The sequence below is a fragment of the Balaenoptera borealis genome (genome assembly GCF_965194805.1).
Source record: "Balaenoptera borealis genome assembly, chromosome: 20".
In the NCBI taxonomy this organism is placed as follows: domain Eukaryota; kingdom Metazoa; phylum Chordata; class Mammalia; order Artiodactyla; family Balaenopteridae; genus Balaenoptera; species Balaenoptera borealis.
Window position 1 is genome coordinate 8942141 of NC_138879.1, and position 16785 is coordinate 8958925.

The 16785-nt window shown below is 56.1% G+C and overlaps 1 protein-coding gene and 1 long non-coding RNA gene across 10 annotated transcripts in view; one reads left to right on the forward strand and one right to left on the reverse strand.

Moving 5' to 3' along the window:
* Window positions 1–16785, forward strand: part of SEPTIN9 (septin 9) — a 195273-nt gene that overhangs the window by 142055 nt on the left and 36433 nt on the right. The window contains exon 1 of one of the 9 annotated variants that reach the window (XM_082371189.1): window positions 13214–13333. The exons of 7 other annotated variants lie outside the window; for them this stretch is intronic. The gene's annotated coding sequence lies outside the window, so the exon portion shown is untranslated. Of the gene's footprint in view, window positions 1–13213; window positions 13334–13875; window positions 14013–16785 lie in introns of those variants that run through there. One more of the 9 variants, XM_082371190.1, reaches the window with a different exon arrangement.
* Window positions 9767–13943, reverse strand: LOC309618058. Its single transcript, XR_014238297.1, has 2 exons — window positions 13878–13943; window positions 9767–11433 (listed from the first exon to the last, which is right to left on the reverse strand). It is a non-coding gene; the product is annotated as an uncharacterized lncRNA (long non-coding RNA).

Sequence of the window (16785 nt, forward strand, 5' to 3'; positions counted from 1 at the left end):
CCTCACTTTCTCCCCTGAGATAGGATGGGGGCAGGGTCCTGCAGGAGTTCCTGGGTGGGAGCCAGGGGGTGGGGGGGGGCGGTGAGGCCAGAGTCCCTTCCCTTCCCCCACAACTGAGCTCCGGGGCCCCTGCTTCCCTTTGCTGCGGCTCGCCCTTCCCCTGAGAACCGCAGGCTGGAATCACGTGCCTGCTTTCCTCCACTTCCCTCCTGCCCCTGCGGAAGAGAATGGCTTGGCCCCGTTGGCCCCTGCCACCTACGGCCTCCTGTTGGCAGAACTGGCCTTCCTCCGTGGAGGCTGCGGCGGGCGTGGGCAAAAGCCACTTCCCGGCAGCCAGGCCAGGTCCTGGGAGCAACTGAAGGCAGCCGATGCCCCTGCAGGGAGGGCTGACTGTCCTGGTGTTGGGAGGACGCCAGGGGAAAGGCCAGGGGGCCACTACGTGGCGGGGGGGTGCCACTGGGTTCTGGAAGCTTTGTCTTCCAGACCAAAGCTGGAAGGGGCTGGTGAGCTGGTCTCTGTCCTCTGTGGGTGCAGGAGGCAATGCATCCAGGTACGATTCATGGGATCCCCTGGCCTTGATGCCACAGTTTATGGAGGAGGAAATGAGAGGCCCAGAGAGGCAGAGTGACTTCCCCAAGGCCACACAGCCCAGCACCCCTCTCTCTCTCTCTGCCTCCCTGTGTGGCAGCTACTGTGATGCTGTGACGTGGGGCCCCTCGGCCTGTCCAGCGTGGATGCCTGATGCAGCAGTGGTTGGAAAGTAAGACCGCTGGGAGAGAAGTGAGGTCTGTGGTTCGGGCTGTCAGGAACCAGTGGCCTGGTTCCCAGGAGCAGAGCACTGATCCCTCGCCCACGTCCCGCACCCCACACCCCCGGGACCTCTCTGCCACAAAGCGGGAGCAACCTGGGCTCGGGGATCCCAAATTCATCTCGCTGGACACGAGGCTGCCTTACTGTGAACTGGCTGTGACCAGTTCTCTCCGGTGGTGGAAGGGGGCTCTCTGTGCTCGAGAGGGTCCCACGGGGAGGTGGGAGGAGCTTGGCATCCAGGGAGCCAGCGAGGGAGGCAGACTGCACTAGCTTCCAGTGGTTCTGGTGAGGGAGGAGACCGCGGACAAGCCGGCTGCCGCCATCGCTGTGGCCGTGGCCTGTCACCCTTCTGGGGCGGCCAAGCACCACGCTGGGAGAGCCGAGCTGAACCCCAACATTGTCCTGGAAGAATCATTGGTCACGAGCTGAGGATGGAATTTCTGGAGAGGACCTTCTGCAGCCCCCGGCCCCTCTTAGGTACATTATCCCATTTTACAGATGTGCGTAACTGGGTCCCTCAGCTACTAAGTGGTGGGGCCAGGATTTGAACACAAGCAGGCAGCCTGCTGGGCCTGCCATCCTCCCCTTCATCTCCTTTAAGGACCTGGGTTAGTGGGGTCGGCAGAATGATGATTCCTAAAGATGCCCGTGTCCTAATCCCCAGAACGTGTGACAATGTCTGGTCACAAGGCAAAGGGGAATCAAGGCTGCTGATCAGCTGGCCTTAAAATAGGGAGATTATCCAGGATAATCTAGAAAGATTATCCTGGCTAATCCACACAGACCCAGTGTAATCACAAGGGTCCTTAGAAGTGGAGGGAGGAGGGAAGCGAGTCAGCATCAGTGATGGGGTGTGGGAGAGATTCCACTGGCCACGCCGGCAGTGAAGATGCTGGGAGGGCCAGGAGCTAAGGAATGCAGCGGCCTTTAGGAGCTGGAACAGGCAGGGAAACAGATTCTTCCCTGGAGCCTCCAGAGGGAACCAGCCTTTGGTTTTAACTCGGTGAACCTGTGTTGGACTTCTGACTCCCAGAGCTGTAAGATGAGGAACCTGTGTTGTTCTGAGTTACCACGCTGTGGTGATTTGTTGCAGCAGCAGCATGAAACAGATACGGTTAGGAAGTGGTGATCCTCTTCTGGAAGAATTCAGAAGGAATTCCCTCTGTATCCTGAGCCCTGGAAGATTCTGGGTTCCCCTAGACGCTTCCAGCCCTGGAGTCCACAGGATGCTCCCCCAGGCAGGGCAGGAAAGAAGCCAGTTGTGAAACTGTTTCCCCCTTTTTTTTTTTTTTTTTAATTCATTTAAGATTAATACATTTATTTATTTATTTTTAACACCTTTAATTATTATTTATTTATTTATTTATTTATTTATTTTTTGGGGCTGTGTTGGGTCTTCGTTTCTGTGTGAGGGCTTCCTCTAGCTGCGGCAAGCGGGGGCCACTCTTCATCGCGGTGCGCGGGCCTCTCACTATCATGGCCTCTCTTGTTGCGGAGCACAGGCTCCAGACGCGCAGGCTCAGCAGTTGTGGCTCACAGGCCCAGTTGCTCCGCGGCATGTGGGATCTTCCCAGACCAGGGCTCGAACCCGTGTCCCCTGCATTAGCAGGCAGATTCTCAACCACTGCGCCACCAGGGAAGCCCTGTTTCCCTTTTATACAGACGAAGGCAAGGGTGTGGGCTTGTGCACCTGCCTCCTTTTTGTGGCTTTTTTCCCCCCTAGACTTAGAACTCTTTAGCTGCAAGAGACTCCAGGGTTCATCTGCTTGATTTGCAAGTGAGGAAACTGAGGCCCAGAGAAGTGAGCCTGCATGGCCAGGGCGTGCCTGGTGGTGGTGGAAGGTTTGCGGGTGTGGACTGCCAGGGAGAAAAGTGGATTGGCCTTGGGGGGCGGTGCGGGGAGCTGGAGGAACAGCTGCTGCAGCATCTTCCAGGTGCCCCTGCCTTGGCAGCCCTGGGAGCCCCGGGGACCAGAGGATGCCCAGGCTTGGAGGCCATGGCCTGAGATAAGAGATGGGAAAGTGCCAGGTGTCCTGCCTTGGGTGGAGGCTTCCTCTGCAGGTGCCGCCCGATTGCAAGCCCTGCCTTTCCCCATCAGCACCCGTGGCCAGCACCTTACAAGAGTTAGGCTCTTGTCTCTGGCCATGAAATAGTCATTTTCCGAGCTGCGTAGGGCCCAGGTGAGCAAATCTCTGCCCCCTGACCGCTGTGATCATCCTATCCTGGGGTCTGGAAAAACAGCCCAGATGACACGTAGTGATAGTTTTCCAGCCTCATCACTTGCCCCTCCGCAGCTCACACCTCCCCTGGCTTCCTGAACGACTTCCCTGAGGCTCCCCTGAGGCTTTGCTGCCAGACCTTTGCCTGCAGGTCCCTCAGCCTGGAAGGTCTGCTTTCCCACAGGGGTGGGGCCTCTCTTCGGATTCTCTAAGAACAGCCTTAGTGCGGTGTTCTCAGGCGCCGCTGGCCCTTGCTAATTGTTGCCAGATTGCTTCGCTTTGTGTCTTCTCCCTGAGGCCAGGATCTGAGTGGGCAGGGCCTCTGTCTGTGAGGCTCAGCCCCATCCCCATACCTGACGAGATGCCTGCACACACTACACGTGTGCATGGGATGAAGGAATGAACAGTTAGGTTGTGAAATCGTCCAGTTCCCATTTCTAACTGGTACATCATGATAAAATATGTGTGGCATCTCACATTTTGAATATACTTTTGTGGGTGTGTGAAAGAGCAAAGTGGTTTTATTGCGCGATTCGTGAATCAGGCAGTATCCCCTTTAGCAACTAGACGGGAGCTCCCTTGAATGTACTTAAAAAAATATTTTTTTATTTTGAAATAATCTTAGGCTCACCAGAAACTGCAAAAGTTAATAGGAGAGAGTTCCTGTGTACCCTTTTCAGCTTCTCCCCTAATGACATATCACAGTACATATCAAAACCAGGAAGCAGACAGTGGTACAAGAATGTTAACTCAGCTACACACTTTACTCAGTTTTCACCGGTTTTACAAGCGCCCCCCCTTTCTGGGGTGTATGGTTCTTTGAAATTCTATCGTGTACATAGGTTCATGCAATCACTGCCACAATCAGGAGACAGAAATGTTCCATCACCAGTGGAGGTTTTGCCTGGTTTTGAACTTTATCTAAATGTTACCATACAGTAGTATACTTTTATTTTTGGCTTCTTTCACTGAGTCTTATGTTTGCAGGATTTGTTCCTTTTTTTTTTTTTTTTTTTAATGTACTTTTAAAAGAGAAATTTCCCAGAAGATCTTTTGGATCCACCATTAAGGTTTTGAAAGCACAGTTACATGAAACTCATCGGTAATCCAAACTCTTCATGTCCATCAGTAGTCTCTGCTGATTCTTCTCTGCGCTTCCGCCGGAGAGCTGGCAGACACTGCGTTCCTGCAGGCTGTCTTCCCTGCTCCCACGCCCGTGGAGGTACCAAGAAGAGGCAGGGAGGCATCTTTGTGGAACGTCTGCTTGGGTGCCAGGCTCAGCGCCAGTCTGTACCATCTGTACCAGGCTTAGATGGCTCAGTGCCATCTCCTTCCTTTTCATCTTCCTTGAATTCTGGTGACGGAAGAACCCCTTCCCCTTTTCGACAGATGTGAAAATCACTCCCAAGAGATAAAGAAATTTACCCAAAGTCACTCAGCTGATAGGTGGTGGAGTCAGATTTGAACACCCATCCTTCTGACCTCAAAGCCTGGGTTTCCTGGATAAAATGGGAACTTGGGTGGCTTGGACTGCAGGCCCTGGAGCTCTCATAAATGGGACTGCTGGCCCCTGGGCAGGGAGGGTCTGGCACAAGGGGATGCCCAGGTTTGTGAAGCCAGCTGGGAAGGGTCAGTGTCCCCTGTCTGAGTAAACAGCCGGAGGTCATGTGCCCGCTGTTTCACAGCCTTGAATTTCCTGAGCTGCCAGTTCTGGGAGGAGAAAAAGGAGAGGAAAGATCTGGGCTGGGCTGGTTTGGGCCCAGTTCCCAATTAAACAAGCTGCTTAGTTTCCCATGAGTGGCGGTTTTACCTGCCCCAGGGTCTTTGCTGAAGGGAAGAGGGGTTTCAGGCACCCCAGTTAAAAGTGGGTCTGGGGCTCACAAAGCCTCATATCAGATGCCCTAAGCAGCCGCAAAAGCCCTCAGCCCTCACGCCTGACACCCAGGCCTCCGCCCCGAGGGAAAAACAAGGCTTCTTGGGCTGGGGCATTTTCTGCTAGGTCGTGAAAACGGGCCTGGAGTCGCCAGCTCCCCTTGGTTAGAAGTTTCATGTGGTTTTCAAAGCACTTTGACACGGTTAGTGCAAACCACCCTCCCCAAAACCCCACAAGGGAGGGCAGGAAGTTTGAGCCACCTCCTTACGAGCAGCCAAATAGCAGGTGGGTTCATTGCCCTCGGTCTCAGTTGGGTAAATGGAGGCTCAGGGAAGTGACGCCTCGTCTCCGGGGCCCCCTGGCCAGTTAGCCATGGGTAAGCTCAGGACTTTGATTCCCCAGTGCCTGCGAAGATTGCTTGCATTTAAAAAACACAGGCACTGTCTCAGTGAACACCTGGGTGCCTCTGTCTAGCCTGAGAAGCAAACATTTAACAGTAATCCTGTTTCCTTCTTCTCACCAGACACGCCCTGCATCCGTATTTATCTATTTATCGTTCCCATGTTTACTTTAGAACTTTTGCTACACGCCTCTGTTTCTCTCAGTAATGTATGCTATTGTTTTACACGTTGCAAAACGACATAACCAGGAGCATGTTCTGTAAGTAGCCTTCTGAAGCTTATTCTCTTTGTGAGTTGAGGTCATCTGCACCAGTGCCTGTAGTTCTGGCCTGTGCATTTTCTCTGCCAGATGGTAGTCAGTGGGCAGATACACTATAGCTTTCTATGCTCCCCTTGATGGACATTTGGGTTGTTTTCATATTTTTTTGCCTTTATAAACCATGCTGCTCCGACCATTCTTGTGTCCCCTGGTAATTTAGGAATTTGGACTTAAAAATCTTATTCCAAGACCTGTGGCTGCCCCAGGTAAGCTACCCTCCCCCTCTTTGGGACTCATGTTCTCCACTCCCACCCCTCGCTAACCTGTGTCCAGAGAGGCTGGATTGGTCCGATGTCTGACCTAGAGCAAGAGCAGAGAGCTGATGGGCTTTTAAGTCTAAACCAGGGTTTCCCAAACTGTGTTCTCTTCAGGCTCATTAATACGCATTAGAGAGGCAAAGGGGGTTCCACAGTCCAATAAGTTTGAGAAATAGTTAAAGAATTTGAACTTTTAAAAAACTCACATTGTAGAATTTAATTAAAAAATATATTGAAATGTATTTGTAAATATCCAAAAGAAGGACTGTAGAGGGTAGCAATTGCCAAATCTGTTTGACTGCGGAAACCTTTTGGGATGGGAGCATCCTGCAGAGCAGGCTGTCCTGCTTTAACAAACTTTGAGAAACAGGGGTCTAAAGTGCTGGCTGTGGGTGGGGAAGGTGCCAGTCTGCAGTGAAGAGGGTTTTTTTGGGTAAATGCTGGGGAAGGAAAACTTTTTCTCTACCCTCTTAGGTTCAGTCTTTGGGGGTCTGCAAATTAAACTGACAAGAGCCACGTTAGCAAGAGAAATGACAGACTTAAGCGTGTACATAAGGGAGTTCACAGAAAACTGTGACTCAAAGGGGCGTTAGAATTTGGGGCTTATATACATACCTTCTTAGTAGGGGAAGGGGAGGGGGAGAAGAGCACTTACTGGAAAACAAAGGACTCTGGAAAGATAAATGGGCCCTTAGGAGGAGAGATGGGATACAGGATAGTTTTGTGAGAGTATCTGGTAGGTGTGGTATGTAGACTTCTCTGCTGTGATAGAGTCAATCTTCCCTGGGTTGCTCAGGGGAGGGGATTGATGACAATTGCATTCTTCTGGAAGGCTCCGCTTTTAGGCAGATAAGATTTAAGGAACTCGAATGCCTTCTCTCCCAAATCTTATGTCGCAGTAGTGTATCCTGGACCCCTTTCTGGGTGTCCTCTTGTTCTCTTCCAAGTGCCAGCCAGGCAGCAGGCAGTGTGGAGACCCTTAATAAAAAGGCCAAGCCTTGCGCACTGAATTGGCCGGGGCGACTCTGGCCCGCCCACCCCCCCCCCCCCGCCACTGTGGGAACTGTTGACCCTCCCACTCCCACCCCACTCACCCCCTGTGTGTCTCTTGGGCACACCCAGCTCTAAAATGTTGTCAAGATCTCACCAAATCTCAGGGGTATGTATGTGTCTGTCAGTCCTAACGGTAGTTGTCAACCTAGGCTACCCATTGGAGTCTCCTGAGAAATCTTTTTAAAATTACCAACCCCTAGATGAGTTAAATCAGAATCACTGGGGTGGGGGCCGGGCATCTGTATTTCCTAGAAGCTCCCCTTGGAATGGTAGTGTGCCACCAGGCTTGAGAACCTTTTTTCAGAGGCCAAGCAAATACCCTGCCCTTTCTGCTTGCTTATCCCCTACCCCCGGGTAGAACCTCAGTCCCCCCTTCTAAATACTGAACCATGTATTGTTTGACTCAAAAATTTACCATCTTAGCTGCTAAGGCTTTTGTTTCGGTCCTTATTTCTGTGAAGGGTAAGGAGGTCCAGAGTGTCACACGTAATGCCAGCCTGGAGCGCCCCCGCCTGGCGGTCCTCCCTCCTGACACCCTGGAGAAAGCCCTCGGGGTTGGACACCCCTGGTGCGATAGACGTCCTCGGTTTCTGTTTGAAATCAATGCAGGATCTGATTGTTTTGTTGCTGGGTATTCAGGATTCTGGAAGGAGGATGGTGTGGTGGGGTTGGAAATGTGCCGGGGGCTACTGCTCAGCTACAAAGTATCCGTCACACCAGAGTAACAGAGTTGGCTGCCAAGGAGAGTTAAGATATCATCAAATAATTTCTGACACATTGTTGATTTAATGATAGCTTTTCAAGAGGAAAAAGAAATGTGTATTAAAGGTGCCTGCGAGGGGAAGATGCAGCCTGACAGTGGGGGTGGGAGAAGCACTTCTTAGAAAGGAGGAAATGGGGCCTTCCTGCCACTGAGTTCCACAAACATTTATGGGGCCACTACCTAGGAACCCAGGAGGAGGTAAGTTAGCCAGGCAAGTGCTCCAGGTCAAGATGTGAGGCAGGAAACACGAACGGGGGTGGGGGTGGTCACATCTGATGGAGAAACATCCGGAGGGCTTCCTGGAAGTGGTGACTTCTAACAGGGGATTTTAGATGGGGTTTGGGAGACTACAGGGCCTGGATGAAGAGCATAGAGTCCTTAGAACACAGCATGTTTGGAGATGTGGCTGGCGGGAAGGTGGTCAGGGCCAGAGGCGGCGGCAGTCTGGGGGTCGTGGCTGAAGCTGGTGATGGAAGTAAGGCCGGCCTCTCCTTTCCTCGCATCTCAGAGGAGACCCCCATGTGCTGTCTAAACCCTTGCCTTGGGGGCTGAGAGAGGAAGGTCGCCCGGAGAAGTGCCCTTCTAGGAGGAGGGGTGCTTAATGCATGCCACGTGCTGCCTCTGAGGTCAGATGGGACGGAGGAACTGGAGGCTGGCCATGAGGATTGTTTCAAGAGGTCGGTTTTAATGGTGAAATGAGCAGAAGCCAGATAGCAAAGGTTAAGAAGTGAGTGGGTGGTGGGAAGGTGGAAGCCGCAGTGTAGACCAACTGTTAAGAGGCTGGATTGTTCAGAGAGGAAGAAAGCAAGCCTACAGTGGAGGAGGGAGCTGGGCCAAAGGAAGGGGGCTGGCCTTCTTTTTGAGATGAGGGGCAGCCTGAACGTTCTCCTAGTTCAAGTTGAGAAGGAACTGGAAAAAAGAAAGATGTCAACCCAATGTGACGACTAGCCCCCGCAAGCATTGCTCTGCTGCAGAGAGAAGCTGTGCGGTAGGGCCCTCTCTGCCCCGCGCATGCCGGGGCCTTCGCTCTGGGGCTTTGGGGGTTACCCCCAGGGACGGTGGGGGCTTGTGTGTGTGTGCCAGCACCTCTCTGAGGTCTGCCTGCCTCTAGGCACGGGGCTCCCCACCCCCCCACCCCTGGGGGCATGTGGCTGCGCATGCTCCCTGCCCACTTCAGCCCCCAGACCCACACTTGCAACCCACCCGGCCCTTCCCCTGTGCCCCTGTGGGGGGAGCCCAGCGAGCTGCCCACAGAGGAGAGGGAGGGATATTTTTCTTGGCAGTTGACAGGGAGCATCTGCTGCGTCCCGTGGGGGTCTGCCCGGGGTGGGTTGGAAGAGGTTGGCAAGTGGGCTGAGCTTTGTGCTCACCACCGGGCTTCGGGCTCGGCAGGAGGAACGTTTGGGACCTGGGAACTGGGGTGGGGGGGGCGGTGTGTGTGTGCGTGAGTGCGAGTGTGCGTGAGACAGGGAGGGAGGGAGGGAGGATGCAGTGTAACCACTTCCTCCCCTTCCGCTGCTGCTGCATGCTAGAGCAACCGTCTCGGGCATCACGTGAGTGCCCCTGTCCTGCAGGGCGGGTGACTCCCACAGAGGCTGCTATGCTTTTCACCCAGTTGGCCCAGCTGGAGGTGGGAGCCCCGACTCTCCCTCTGTGGCTTCCAGAGTAGGACCCTGCTGCAGGACAGCTGATCAGTGCTGCCGCCCCTGGCGACCCTTCTGTTGGGGGTTCCCCGGGGGGGATGGTGGGCTCTGCTCATGGGCAGGTGGAAACGGCCCACAGCATCCTTGTCCAGGACACCATGGGACCCCCCCTCTCCACTGCACGTCACCTGGTGCCCAGCGAGGGGAGCTTCCTTAGTTTTGTGGGGGTGAGTCCAACTCCCTCCCCAAAAACCTGACTTACACCCCATGGGGTCTGGGAAGGGTCCCGCTCATGGATGCACGGCCTGGAGCAAGTTCCCTCCAGCTCTGAGTGTTTGTTTCTTCATCCTAACTTATACGGGTCGAGTTCCAGACTGCAGGGCTGTATGAGTTTCCTGTGGCTGCTATAACAAATTACCACACGCTCAGTGGCTTAAAACAATAGAATTTATTCTCTGGCAGTTCTGTAGGTCAGAAGTCTGAAATCAGGGTCACTGGGCTAAGTCAAGGTGTCAACAGGGCTGGTTCCATCTGGAGACTCCAGGGGAGAGTCTGTCCTCACTTCCTCCAGCTGCTGGTGGCTGCTGGCACTCCTTGGCTTGTGGCCGCATCACTCCACTCTCTGCCTCCATCATCACACGGTCATCTTCTCTGTATTCTTCAATTTTCCCTCTGTGTCCCTCTCATAAGGACCCTTGTGATTATGTTTGGGGCCCACCCAGATAATCGGGGTAATCTCTGTATCTCACAATCCTTCATCACCTCTGCAGCGTCCGTCCTGCCATGTAAGGTAACATTCACAGGTTCCAGGAAGAGGGGGCATGATTCAGCCTCCCCCAGGGCTCCTGATTTGTCTCAGGGCTCTTCTGGTTTTAAGGTCTAAAACAGGAGAAGAAACTGGCTCAAGTGAAAAAAGGACACGTTAAATTCTTTTCTCTTTAATCTACCATGAACATATTCACATTGTTGTGCAACCATCACCAGTACCGAGTTCCAGAACATTTTCATCACCTCAAAAGGAAACCCCATATCCATGAAGCAGTCACTCCCCAGCCACGCCTGCCCCCACCTTAGCAACCACTGCTTTCTGTTTCTATAGATTGTTTTTTTTTTTTTAATAATATTTATTTATTTATTTATTTTCGGCTGTGTTGGGTCTTCGTTTCTGTGCGTGGGCTTTCTCTAGTTGTGGCGAGTGGGGGCCACTCTTCATCGCGGTGCGCGGGCCTCTCACTCTCGCGGCCTCTCTTGCTGCGGAGCACAGGCTCCAGACGCGCAGGCTCAGTAATTGTGGCTCACGGGCCCAGCTGCTCCGCGGCATGTGGGATCTTCCCAGACCAGGGCTCGAACCCGTGTCCCCTGCATTGGCAGGCAGATTCTCAACCACTGCGCCACCAGGGAAGCCCTGTAGATTGTTTTTTAATCACTGTAATTCCGTGTGACTTTGAAGTAAATAAAAAGAAGCATGTTGAGGTACTTAGGGGAGGCCGGTGCCTAGATGCCTGTGCACAGGACGAGCAGGAGTTGCAGTAGCTTGGGTGTCTGGAAGGGATCCTGGCTCCACGCTCCCGGGGAAGTTCCAACAGCCCAGCTCACTCTTGAGCCGCTGCTTTTGAGTCAGGGGCGCATCCTGGCCTGAGCACCTGTGAGCCAGGTAAGTGAGGGAACCCTGGGAAGGGGTGGGTTGGCAGTCGCAGGAACCGACATCTTTGGAACCGTCTGACAGATGCTTAGCACACATCTGGCAAAGTGATTTCTGAGGAGAAGCTCTGTTCTTTCTGATGGTCGAATCTGAGAGTAATGTCCCCATACGTTCCCAGCAAGGGGACACTGTGATGTAGGGATCAGTGGCCTCAACAGTATCTCACAGTAGACGCTGCTGTGTGTCCTGTACCACCCCCCACGTGGCTGCATGCACGGTGCTAAAAATGATGCAGACAGACCGCTCCCCGAGGATCTGGCGTCACCTCAGGATGCAATTGAGGGTATTGAGAGCTGCACTGTCCAGGACAGTAGCCACTGGCCACGTGTGGCTACTGACCACTTGAAATGTGACCAGTCCAAATCGAGAGGTGCTGTACGTATAAAACGCACGCTAGGTTTTGGTACGGGAAGAAAAAAGAATGTCAATATCTCAAATGTTTTTATGTTGATTCCATGTTGGGTTGATGATATTTTAGCTCTTTAGGTTAAGTAAAATGCTTTAAAATTAACGTCACCGGTTTCTTCTTACGTTTTTTTTTACTGTGGCTACTAGAAACTTTAAAGTTATGTCTGTGGCTGGCCCGTCAGTGGACGGCCTTCCGTTTCGGCCGGAGGATTGGATGGGCAGCCGTACAGGCGTCAGGCTGCTCTCTCTAGATGCCGAGTGTGTGCTGAGCAGCAGTGGGTTCTGAGTGGTTCCGGGGGGGCAGATGTTCAGTGTTGGAAAAGCCCCTGGACTGGGGGCTTGTCAGGCGCAGGGATTCCCTCTCCTGTACTCTGGGGGCTGCCGTCAGTGACAAGTGAGGGAAAGGTACAAGAGGAGCTTGTCACGTGTACAAAGCACCCAGGCCGCCTCCTGGGCCAGAGATCTGGGGGTTGGGGGAGACGGCGGGCAGGGCGAGGGGTGGGCTTGGAGAGCAGCTGGTTGGCGCCCAGGAAGGGGTGGTGGGCCCTGGGAGTGGACTCTGGGGCCAGAAAGCTGGGGGACAGAGTGAGGCCAGAGGTGAGAAGGAGGCTCCAAGGGGAGCGCTGAGGGGCAAGGAGGCTGCCAGGGCAGGCGTGGAGCGGAGGCTCTGTGTTAATTAACCCTGACACCTGGCCTGGCCTCCTTTGTGCTGGTTCCTGGAGCTGCTTTTTAGGGCCCAGTGATGAGGGCCCAGCCAAGTGGGCAGGGGTGTCAGCAGGGGCTGGGCCTTCCCCACTCTCTGCCTAGGATGTATTTTTTTGAGTGGCTGCCCATCCTGTTTCTGGACACACATCTCACTTTAATTCTTGCAGCTGGAATTGATTACACCCATTTTACAGATGGGGAAGGTCCAGGCCAGCAGATGTTGAGTAGTGGGCCAAAACTAGTTCTAGTGAAGGGGCCTCCATCTCGTTTTGACTCTGAGGCCCATGTCTCGGATCCACCACGGCCTCCCGCCCACTGAGGTGGCCACTGAGATGCGAAAGAGGGCTCCGGACATGCATTCCCTCCCGCGGACAATCCCCAGGCTCTGGCCAAGTGCCTGGAGACCCATGGCAGCAGCTCTCCTTGGCCACTCCACATGAGGGTGTGGAAGGGTGTGGGACACAGCCCCCTGAAGCCTTTGTGGCAAACCCCAAGACCTCGGAGGCCTTTGGGGAGCAAGTTGGCTGTCAGGGGTGGGAGTGGCCGCTGCCGGGGAGAGCTGCCTGCTGAGGGACATGGTGGTGGACGTGGTCAGCCTGCCCATGTGGCTGGTGGGGCGGGTGCCCCGGGGCCTTGCCCACCCACCACGCGGGGGCATTGGGGAACGGGAAACCCTGGGTGTGGCCTGGCCCACGAGGGCCGGGCTGGAGGTCTTTATCCCGGAGGCAGGAGGATGGGCTGGCTGGTGTCACTGGCCTAAGACAGCCTTCCCAGGTGTCACTCAGGCTCTTGTGCCCTTGAACTAACCACTCCCTGCCCCAGGAAGACCCCCACACCGGCCCCCAGCAGCTCTCTCCTCCTGTGGGAGGCGGCCTGAGCGTAGTCAGCCCCGCCTGTGCCTGGGAGTGACTCACTCCCTCGGGGTCAGAGGTCATGACACAGGATGGATCTGGCCGATCCCAGCGTCCAGGCCCAGGCCCAACAGGGTCGCTCCCAAGCTCCCTCCTCTGGGGACCACCTAGCCCATCCCCTGAGGGGGTCTTGGCACTTCCCAGGGGCTTGCAGGGAGGGGAGAGAGGAGGAGACTCCGTGACTCATTCCCAGGCCCTTAGGGGCTGGAGAAGCAGGAGCCGGATCGGAATCGGAGTTCGGAGGCTCCAGGAAGAAGAAAGAGCTCTGGGTGAGCTGGCCACCACCTCTGGCTCCCCAGCCCCTGCCCGTTCCTCTCTTCTCCCTCCCGGGGTCACTGCCACCACCGCACACACAGCAGGGCTGGCTGCGCTCCCACCCGCAGCTGCCAGGAAGCCTGGACCTCCTGGGGAGGGCGGCCTGTCATCCGAGCTGCTAGGGGTCAGGACCAGGTGGGGGTTGCACCTGGCAAAGAGGGAGCGAGGGCGGGGCGGCGGGGAGAGAGGGTGCCTGTGGGCAGCGTCAGATCCTTGGCGTCGCCCTGAACGGACGGGCTGGGAAAGGAGGGCAGCCTCGCTGGCTGTCCAGGTGAGCCTCTTTCCTTCTCTCTCTTTCCCCGACTTCTTCCCCAGGGACCATGTCACTCCTTTTGGGGGTGACTCAGGCTGGCTTGGGAACTGGGCTCCTTGGCATTTCCTAGGCACCCGGGGTGGGGGTGATTGCCGGGGCCGCCCCTTCTCTCCGCCTGCCCCCCCTCCCTCCGCAGCCCCTCGCCCTGCCCCCTCCGCAGGGAGGCCGTCGCGGTCCCTCCCTACCTCGGCCCGCGCTCTGGGAGGCTCCTTGTTCCTCGGCCACAAAGCCTCTTTGATCCTCTGCTCGGCTCCGAGCCATGTGACCCGGTGGGCGGGCCGCGCTCTCAGGCGGCCAGCGCAGCCCGACTCAGCTGCTGGGTGAGTCCTCGCTCCCTTTGTTCCCTCCAGCCTCGCACCGCTTGCAGGGGCCCCTCAGGTGGTCCGGCTGCCCGGCAGCCCCCTCGAGGGCCGGGCGGGAGCGGCGCCTCCCCGGGGGCCCCCGGGTCCAGCCCCCCGGCCGGCGGGACAGCCCCCGGGCCCCAGGAGCGGGACGGTGGGATCTCGGTCTTCACTCGGGGCCCAGATTTTCGGCCGCGGAGCAGAAGAGAAGGGCTTTGTGTGCCACAGCCGTGTCTCTGTAAATATTTGGCCAGCTACCCAAGTGGTTAAGTCCTTCTCGGCCAGGAGTTTCTTGGAGCCCATTTCCCTTTCGCAAGGGGCTTCCCTGACTTCCAGGAGGGCTGGGAAGATCTGCGGATTGGCCACCGCTGCCTCTTAAAATCGTCCCGTCCAGATGGTCAGCCGTTAGGGGTAGGCGGCTCCGAGGACCTGCTGGAGATTAGTTTCAACAGACGCTAGAAATGCCGGAATCAGAGATCTTGCGGCCGGCATTGCGATCTGGGGAGTTTCTGCTGCAGCTTGTCTGGAATCCTGGGAGGTGTTTGGGATGTGCGCGATGTTCCTGGGAGCGGGCCGGGGGGCGGTGGAGGGGTGGCGGTGCGGGGGGCTGGAATGCGAGTGCTTTGCTGGAGGATGGAGCGAGGGCGTCCACCACGTCGTCACGCCCTGCTGAGGAGCAGGGGTGAGGAAGCGGCTTCTCGGGGACGTGCCTTCCAAGGGGCTTTCCGGCCCGGCCAAGAAGTTGGGCGAACCCCCAGACTCAAATCCCACAGCCAGCCCGGCACGTCACCCTAGGCGCCAAAGCTGGAGGGCCGAGGTGCTTCACAGGCAGTGCCATGTGCTCTGAAACTTCATCCCAAATGTCCCCTGGGTGTTGACTCAGCTTCCAGGCTGCTGTCCTTCATCCTTGTCTCCCTCCTTTTCTTCTGCCGTGAAATCTGCTGGCATTTTTGTCCGAGGTTTGGGGAAGCATCTCTGCTCACCAAAGAGACGTTTGAAATTCCTTTCCTGGAGAAAAATGTGCTGCCCAGCAGTGGTCCGTACAGCGGGTTTCTGGTCCGTACAGCGGGTTTCTGGTCCGTACAGCGGGTTTCTGGTCCGTACAGCGGGTTTCTGGTCCGTACAGCGGGTTTCTGGCCCGTGGGGACAGCACCCTCGTTGGGATTCAGTTTGGATCCCGCATGGGAAAACCTGTTGGGAAGGAGGGAGAAAAAGGCCCTGTGTCCTCATAATTGTGTGTGCTTCCCCCCGCCCCCCTTCATTCATTGTTGTTTTGCCTTGAAACTTAGGGCCTGCATGGGTGTTTACACAAATGTCATTTCTCTTTGGCAACCCGGGGGCTCCTTTTCAGGAAATAGAAAGAAGAACAAGTTTGTTTAACCATCTGGGGGTGGGGAGCCAGCATCCACATGAGGCCTCTTTGGAAAGGGCGGATTCCCACCTCTCTCCCCTTGGGTCTCTTCTGGGTGAAGACATGGCTGGGGAAGGAGGCCGCTTCTGTGGCTGAACTCTCTTTACGCCCGTCTCGGGGGGACCTGCGTGGTCGCTGACCCTCGCCCACCCCTCCCGGGCGTCCCTGCCGCCCCCATCATTTCCGGGTTGTGGCACCTGCAGTACTATTGGGTCTACTGGTTTGTGTCTGCGTTTCCGCCAGACTCCGCTCCTCGTGGCCGGCGCTGTGTTCGGGATGCCGTCTGGTTCAGCTGGCGCGTGGGGAGGATCGGGGCCCCGGGCATTCGGAGATGGAGGAGACAGAGCCCTGTTCTGATGGGAAGGGGGGGAGCCAAAAGGCAGAACACAGCCAGCGCTGTCATTGGGACCCACCAACCACAAGCCTTGTGGGGCCCATGGGGTTACCCCCCCGAGTGCCGGGCCCAGTGGCCCAGGCCTCCAGGATGGGGTTCACAAGGGCTTTCACCCCAGAAGCCCTGAACACGTTAGGGTAACCAGGGTCCCTAGGCCGCCTTGCCTCCCCACCTCCTCCCTGATCCCCCGGGCCACCGTGCCCACGCCACTTCCTGTTGTGTCACCACCAGCCTGAGCTGCTCTGGTCAGATAGGGCAGCTTTGCAGAAAAGAGGTTTCCTAGGGGCTGAGATGCATTCGGCAGAAGGAGAGACCCCCACCAGCCTGGAGCAGTGCCAGCTTCCTGCGGTGTCAAAGGTCTCTAGGCTGTTTTAGGAAGCCTGTCACCCCCTGCACGGTTCACTCTTGGGCTGGCTTTCCCATACCACCAACAGCTCTGGGCTCCCTCACTTTCCCATTGGCCAGGTAGGTGTGTAGGAAGGAGAACTTTATTTTAGCGTGTGAGGGTGAGGACAGACGCTTGCAGGCCACCACACGTCCCTGGCCAGGGTCCTCTCAGTGGCCTTCTACACCTGCTGTTCCTGCCCATCCCTCTCTTCAGCCCTCCTCTCCCCAACCTTGGTCTAGACCACTGATACCACTGGGCTTCAGAAAGATGCGGGGTTGGATGTGGCCTGGTGCTGAGGTCCCGGTGGCCCAGCTCCTCACAGGAGGGGCGTCTCGGGGAAGATGACTCCAGCAGAAGCCATAGCCCTTGGCTGGGACTCTCTTCCCAGACTTCTGCCTTCCAGCACCGGGCTTTGATTTGTTCACTGAGTGCCAGCCTGGCTCCTGGGACAGGTAGGGACCTGTTCTCAGAAGCTCAGTGGAGCCTTCTGACGCCTTCCCAGGAGCGCTCCTGAGGTGGCAGCCGGGCACAGCCAGCTCCGAGGGCGAGCTTGCTGGGT